Source organism: Sesamum indicum, linkage group LG15 (genome assembly GCF_000512975.1).
Source record: "Sesamum indicum cultivar Zhongzhi No. 13 linkage group LG15, S_indicum_v1.0, whole genome shotgun sequence".
Taxonomy (NCBI): Eukaryota; Viridiplantae; Streptophyta; class Magnoliopsida; order Lamiales; family Pedaliaceae; genus Sesamum; species Sesamum indicum.
In genome coordinates this window covers 10,033,861-10,042,176 of record NC_026159.1, presented here as the reverse complement: position 1 = coordinate 10,042,176, position 8,316 = coordinate 10,033,861, and the positions used below count along the sequence as shown (strand labels likewise).

General features: G+C 38.3%; 1 long non-coding RNA gene across 2 annotated transcripts; it reads left to right on the top strand.

Moving 5' to 3' along the window:
* On the top strand, positions 322-6,147 carry LOC110013153. Of its 2 annotated transcripts, XR_002288311.1 has the most exons (3): positions 322-636; positions 778-816; positions 989-6,147. It is a non-coding gene; the product is annotated as an uncharacterized LOC110013153 (long non-coding RNA). The 2 variants fall into 2 exon arrangements; XR_002288310.1 differs by having other exon boundaries at positions 778-6,147.

Sequence of the window (8,316 nt, the reverse complement as noted above, 5' to 3'; positions counted from 1 at the left end):
TGTATACTGTATATATATTACTTTCTTTTTAACACAAAATAAATATATCTTTAAATATAAAAAATATTATTTATTTATTAAAGAAAAAATTAAAATTAAAGTTAAAATTTAATAATTTCAACCACAATAATAGTATTTTTTTTATTTCTTTTAATACACAAAATAATATTTACTAGTAAATTTTATTAACCTATACTAATTTTCTTATTTAGGCTTATACAAAATTAATTTTAAGTTAACCCTAAAATTTTTCTTCTAATTTTTTAATAACATAATTTTTTATTTCTCTCTCTCTCTCTCTTCCCCCTTCTCCCTCTCCATTTTTCACCTCTTATTTTCTTCCACACTCTTTTCTTTTCTTCCTTCCCCTTTCTACACACTGCCTGCCCTCCTCCTCCCGCCGCCGCCTCATCCCGCCGACGTCCTCCTCCTTCCGCCGCCGTCGTATCCCGCTGCCTCTTCTCGTTTTCTTTTAATTTCTCTTCTTCTCTTTTTATTTTCTCTCTGCCGTTGTGTCCAATCGCCACCGTCGTTCTCGGCCTCCTTCATCTTTTCTTTTTCTTTTTTTTTGCTTCTCCTCTTTTTCTCTTCTCTTTTTCTTTTTGCCGTCTCATCGCCGCTGTCGTCAATCCCCAGGTATTTATTTTATTGATTATACAGTTTTTATTCTTTTTTTTTGTTTACATATTTTAACATACTATAAATTTTATTCTTTTTCTCTTCCCTTCTCTCCACTGCCGTCTTGCCCGCCGTCGGTCGTCTCGTCGTCGTATTTAGGGTTTTTGTCTGCCTCATCATCTCTGTTGTTCCTACCAAGTAAGCTCTGGTGTTCTTGCCCAACAGTGCAGAATTCTTTTCTTAATCATTGTTATCTATTTGTTTTGTTTGTATTAGTTGTTTTTTTGGGAAAAGGAGGATGCTTTAAGGAGCTTTTGTCTGATGGTATATCCCTAACTTTATTTGAAAAAGACTATTTTGCCTATGAAAGGAGAATGTTGCATCTAACAAATGAAGAGCTTCAACGAAATAGCTAGTAGGAATGTTATAGGGAGCATGAAAGGAGAACAGTTACACCTGCTGCTAGGGAATCCGTAAGATGAAGGTTGCTCGAAGAAAAAGAAAGAACGATAGCAGACGACCATAGGGGAAGAACAAGTTGCAGCCAAGCATGAGAACATCAGACACAGTATCTAGTAAGATCAGGACAAAGAGGGAACCATCAATATCGAGGGCAAAAGTAGAAAATGTGGGGAAGTAGATAGAAAAATTGAAGTAACAGATAGATGAACTGAAGAAGAGAGGCGAGCTGGTGAAGCAAAACAAGAACTCACCTTTTGCCAACAAATTCTAACCGAACTCGTGGATCCAAATTTTCGACTATCCGGTCTTCCCAAATATGATGGGTTAAAGGATCCACAAGAGCACATTTTTCCCTTTGAATTGATAATGAACTTGTATGGACAAACTGATTCGATTAATGCAAAATTGTTTGAGAGAACTTTGACAGGAAATGCGCAAGAATTAGCCGAGTGGAACCATCGAATCATATGGATAGTTGGTGCAGAAGTTCACGTTTCACTTTGCCAGTAAAAGGAGGGCGAAGAGGTCAGCGACCTACCTCTTCATGGTCCGATAGAAAAGTGACGAGTCCCTCAAAAGTTTCATAGGGAGGTTTAACAATGAGACCCTTGAGGTACAAGATCTAAGGATTGATATAATGACGAGCATATTGATACATGGGTTGAAGAAGCGACCGTTTCCATCGGCATTAGCACGGGATCCTCCTGAAAATGTAGAACAATTAATGCAGTTCGCTCAAAAATACATCGACGAGAAAGATATGAACACAATCAAGGACAAGGAATAGAGTGGAGGTCGAGATAGGCAAAAGCGACCTGATGAGAAAAAAGTCTATCCAACCGAAATACCACAGGTATACACTGTTGGTTACTTCTAGAGCAGAAGCCATGATGATGGTTGAAGGGGACAACCTGCTGTAATGGCCCAGAAAACTAGAGGAACGCTTGGGAAGAGGGATTCCAAGAAGTATTGTAAGTTTTACAGGGATAAAGGGTATGACACGGAGGATTGTTATCAATTGAAGGATGAGATGGAATGATTGTTCTGGCAGGAATACTTCAAGGACATCATACTGAAAGCAGGAGGTAGAGATAAAAAATCCCCTAGCAAAGCAAGAAACATATTGCATAGTAGGTCGCCAAGCAGAGGAAAGCTCGAGAAGGAAGGAACAAAGGAAGGATGATGCGATAATGATCCTGTGAAAGGAGTTATTTGGTGAAGATGGCAGCTCAAGAATATAGGTATGTCTATATTACTATTATTTTTACCGAGAGTATTAGCTTTTGCAAGAATCAATATTTTTGCTAGCGTTAAAATTTAGGGATCATATGTGCACTTCTGTAATATCTTGAGAAAGTGGCTATATTCTGTGTAAGAAAGCTCGCGTAAAATAAAAAGCACTTTTTGAAATAATTTACATCGCAATAAAATATTACCGACCTGGGAAAGGTCGCTATTTTAAGGACTATTCGATCTATGAAAGATGGTGTCTGAAAAAGACCATGTCTGAGAAAGACCAAGCGACCTGAGAAAGGTGAGTCTGAAAAAGACCGGTGTCTGAGAAAGACCACGCGACCTAAAAAAGGTGAAGATCGTCTGGAAAAGACTACGACCTAAAAATGGGGATCAAATCTGTTTGAAAAAGACCACGTGACTTGAGAAAGGTCTAAACTGCATCTGAAAAAGACCACGCGACTTGACAAAGGTGAAGATTGTCTGAAAAAGACAATGTGACCTGAAAAAGGTGAAGATTGTGCGTCTGAAAAAGACCACACGGCCTGAAAAAGGCGATCAATTCTGTGTCTAAGAAAGACCATGCTATTTGAAAAACCTTGTGTGATCTGAAAAAGATCAGTTTCCAAAAAGACCAAGCGACCTTGGAAAGATTGCTATCCGAAGAACACATGATCTGGTGATTTGAAAAAGATCTTGCTATCTGAAAAGATGGACTTGAAAGCGACCCAATTATTTCGATATAAAGTGGATCGCGTTTAAGAGAACATTATTGATTCTATTTATTCCATGGAATTCTTCAAAGTTATCATTAATATGCAGAATGATTACAAGTCTTCTAGAAACTAAGGGGAGATCGCTATTACAAAAACATGAAATGGGAAGATAATGGATGCAATCTTCATGAAAGTCATAATTACAAATTATGAAGTTCCTAAAGCCTGTTTATCTGTCTCGTCCTCGACCATCTTCTCGATCTCATCCACCAAGACTTTGAATTCATCTTCATACTTTAGTGGTGATCCTTCAGGGAAGGTTGCCAGGTTTCCATCCAGAGCGGAGTCAAGCCAGTTGATATCAAAACCTTCCACAAAGCCCTTCAATTTTTTGATTTGAGAGGTACAACGATCGAAGCCCTGCATCAGGTAGTCGGAAGATTTGATCTCTACATTGACCTAGAATGCAAGGACTTGAGGAAATCTCTGGCACCCTGTATTAGAGTATCCGATAGAAGCTGCTTGTGATCATCGGATGCCAGATATCGATTGCGACCTTGATCGCGAGCAACTTCCAACCGCTGCTTCTGATCCTCAAAAGCAAGGTAATCTTCTCGGCCAGCTATCCGACCTGTAGAGAAGGCTTCAACCTTGGCCAATTCTTTGGCAGCAGTGATGGCAGACTGAAACTTTAGAGCTTGTGCTCGCAATTGCGCCTAGAATTCAGTCGTCTCTCTTTCACAGATCGTTAGCTTCGCCTTCTCTTCTTCGAGTAATTTAACAGCGACCAGCTTCTCATGTTGCCAATAGGTGCACTTCAATAAAAGGTGATGGCTAAAAGCAGAAACCTACATACATCAGCAGAACATAATTAATAGATCGGTGAAAGATAATATGCGACCTATATTGCTAAAGAGTATTACCTGAGAGAGGGAATGAGCAAGGTTTTTCTTGACCTGAATATGCGAGAGAAAGAAGCCAAAAGAGCTTGGTCGCAAGGCAGAACGGTGGACTTGTATAACTCCCATGAATCTTGGCCGATATGAGACTTTAACACGGAGCTCTGACCAGAAATAACCCAATTAGGTATCAATCTCTCACCTTCCGTCTCTGCAGGTTTGTAGGAGGGGGATCCCAATTCTACTTGGGCCTCCTTCCACCAGGTTATAAGCTTATTGACCACTTTCAAGTTGTCCTCCTCCTCAGCCCGTGAAATAGCAGTCTTGGCCTTCTTACGAGAGGATGAGGGGCTAGATTACGAGCTCCTATTTTTCCTCTTGCGCCCTTCAGCGACCTCCTTGCCGTTGGACCTTCTTCTGAGTGGCTCAGGGTCGAACTCTTTGATAGACTCTTCGACCAACGGAGATGGGTTTTTGGTCGCAGGGTCAGTATCTTCACTGGCGATCTCGATAGGACTGATGGATCGATATTGGAGCTCGTTCTCAGGGGCAACAGAAGTACGATCAACCTGAGACCTCGGGATATCTCTGGTACGAGAAGGGGGACATGATGAATCAGTTTCTTGAGTGATGATGGGTCGCTTGGCCTTCATCGCATGAAGTCTTTTTGAGATCCGAGCTTCCATTATAATAGAGTCTGCAAGAAAGGATTGGTTATATGAAAGCGATTTAAAGGGAATGAAGGAAAAAGAATAAGTTACCTAGATAACCCTGGACTTAGATGGATGCGGGACTGAGACCAGCTAACTTCAAGGTATTCTCCGTCAAGAGTTTGATTAGCCTTGTATTGATATTGGGTGAGATTACCAATTAAGTCATCTTCTAGTCCTACACTACGAGTCTTGGGCTCGGGTTTTGTGGTGCGCCATTCACAAGGAAAAGGCCAAACCTGATTAGGTGGGGGTCGAATAAAGAAAAATTTGTCTTTTCAGGGACCAACATTTGATTTTAAAATAGAAATGGAGGAACAATGAGGTTTAGCAGTGAGATAGAAAAAGCCTTGGTCACCTGACCTCTTCGAGGTCGTGAACTTATAAAGAGACCTAAAGTTGTCAAAATCCGGTTCAAGCTCTAGATGCCTCATGATTATGATAAAAGCAAGTATATGACGAATTGAGTTCGGGGCTAATTGCATTGGGCATATTTCCAACCTAGATAGTATGAGAGCAACAGGTCGCAGAACTATGAAACGCAAGCCTGCATCTAAATGAACTACAGAGATTGGACAGCTACCAGGAGGAAGCTGGTTCATCCGATCAGAAGAAGAAGGAAGAATGATTTCAAAACTTTGGGGGATGTGGTATATCTTTCTAATCGTCGTGACAGTCATCTGCAAGGTACTTTCAATGCTAAGCCAGGTTTCGTTGACCAACAATGTTTCATACTGTTCGAGGATCAAAGCAGGGGTTACAACCTCTAAGTCATCTACAACTGTCCTAGATGGGCCAATATGATCCTTACGAGCTAAAGGCATATGAGAGGTCACAGATGAACTACCAGATGAACTACTAAAAGATGTGCTAAACTCTGAAGAACTAGAACTCGAAGGCATGATTAAACAGAAAAGGGAGGCCGTAGAGAAATACCTGGAAGTGGAGGAACCTAGAGAGAGCAGATCTAGTCAAGAGAAAGTAGCTCGCATTTAGAGGGAAGTAGATCACAAATGAGTGGCACGACTGATGTCAAATTCTCCCATATTTATAGGGGTCAGACCATGGAGATGCATGCCAAAATCAAGGGCTGTATGCTAAAGAAGATAGGATGATCTAAAGGTTGAGATCAAATGACTCTTCGACTTTTCTTACCGTGCTCCGCACACTAAGAAGAAATGGGGGAGTAATGATGGGTATAACGCTAATTTTGTCTAAAAAAGACTATTTTGTCCCTGAAAGGCCTCAAAATTACAATCTTACCCAGAAGACTGGTGACTTCCTAATTGGGTCGGATCCAGTGACCCGATCCTGACAACCCAGGACACATGAAAGACATCTACTGGACCAACAGAACCCCCAGTTTTATACTATAAATACTCCAAGTTTAGTGCATTTATGGTATGCCTTTCCTACTAGTCTTTACTTTAGATCACTCAGACTCGCTAGCTCGTCAGCGACCTGCTTCCACGACCTTGATACCAAGCATTGACCTAAGCATCGGAGGGACTTCGTTGGGGGCCATCCCAACAAGCCTAATGATCTGCTTCTCTTTTCTCAAGACCCGTACATCAGACTGGGAGAGGTAGCGACCTCGAACCGCTTAGAGGACTAGTTCACCCGACAAAGGAGTTCACACATATTTCGACCGAGATCACTATCTATATATGTTTTCTTTCCTTCTGATATTAACTTTTTGTGAGTCTACAACTCATGCTAGAATTAGGGTTAATTATATTTTGCCATTTTGAACAATGACTGTTTTCTTTGGCATCTAAACTTTTTTTATATCAACTTACCATCTCAACTTTAAAAGTTGTGCATTTTGCCATTTTAACTATTTTCCAATCAAGTTTTTTCTCGAAAAAACATTACATGCAGTATACATGTACTATTTAAAGGTTATGTGATGTGATATTTTTCACACATGCACAACATGTGATGTTTTTTCTGCAGAAAAATAACAAACAAACAGTCATATATGCGAAGTGCAATTTTCGTAAAGTTGAGATGGTAAGTTGACACATAAAAAGTTTTCGATGGTAATGTGAAAAATGGGTATAATTCGAATGACAAAATATAATTTACCCCTAGAATTAATCTATTTTGAATTGTATGGGTGATTTGACCATGTAATCCAATTGATTATATTGTGAGAATAAAATAAATAAATGCAATTCAGTATTCCATTTGTTAAACAATGTATTGTTAGTGCCTGCAAATAAAATGTGTGGATATGTAGTTTTTACATGAATAGTTGCTTACAAGAATGGTGATATGTAAAAATGAGGGAGTGATGAAAACTGAACATAATTATTATGAGAATTCTTGATGACCTGAATGGATCTGTGTGGTAAAATAAAATAAAAAGAGTTGTGATGCAAAATGAAAGAGCTGTAATACCAATTAATATTTATGAGCCTATGTGGCTTGTAAGGGAATTCACTTAAACATTAACTGATGAATAGTGAGGTTTATTTGGTGGAGAAGGACACTATATCCCTCTTGTGAGCAGACTAAGGAAAGAGGAGTTTAATTTATTGTTTTGTTATGAGTTGATTGGGTTATGAAATAAAATTAATCATATTGGAATTAAATTGCTTATATTCTAGATATGTTGCTCCTGTTGTCTCGTATGAACTATTTTTGATTTACATGTATAAGCAGTGCAGATTATTAACTTATTGAATTGCAGTCTCATTCATGTTAATTTAGATTCCAGCTCTGTGTTCCAGTCAGATCGGGTCAGTATGCAATTATCTCCTCACTCGTCAATAAAAATAATAATTTCATTTTGGTGGCGTTTGATGTATATTTATACACATATATATCTATATAATCTTGTGCATTAGATGATAAATATAGTTGTGTTGATGATGAGATTGCGTGTATATATAGTCAACAATGACTGACTGATGTGCATCTTTATATATATATTGCAAAATTTCACTTTTGGTCCCACTAAATAGGGTCATTCTCACTTTTGGTCCCGCGCTTTAGGTGCTCAACACTTATAGTCCCAAAACCCTAATTTTTTAACACTTTTAGTCCCACACCGTTAAAAACTGACGGAAACGGCACGTGACACGCACGTGCCGTTAGTCAGCTGGTATGGTCCATGTTGGTCAACGGCAAAATATCACTTTTGGTCCCACTAGATAGCGTTATTCTCACTTTTGGTCCCACGCTTTACGTGTTCAACACTTGTAGTCCCAAAATCCTAGGGCCCGTTTGGTTGTGTTTTCATTTTCATTTTCAATTTCCAACATTTGGAAATAGGTAGAAATGCTTTATTGGTTTTTGTGCGAAAACTGATAATATATTTGGATTAGTTGTTTCTAAATATAGGTATATAGGTGTGATAAATGTTGAGTATATGTATATGTATTTTTGATGTGACAGAAATTGGTTATAAGGGTTGACCAAATTGATTCAACATTTGTGTCTTTTTCTATTCATATTTATGTATAGATATATACATATATATTGTGAATGCCAAATAAAAATGTGAAGAATATACTTTATTCAATACTTTATTTAAATAAGTTAGGTCTAAATTAAATAAATAATTTAATATGACCAAGACATCAACAATATAATTCTATTTATATTTTCAATTTCAATTAAAATATTTTTTTTGATTTTATATATATCAATAAAATAGTATTTTATATTAAG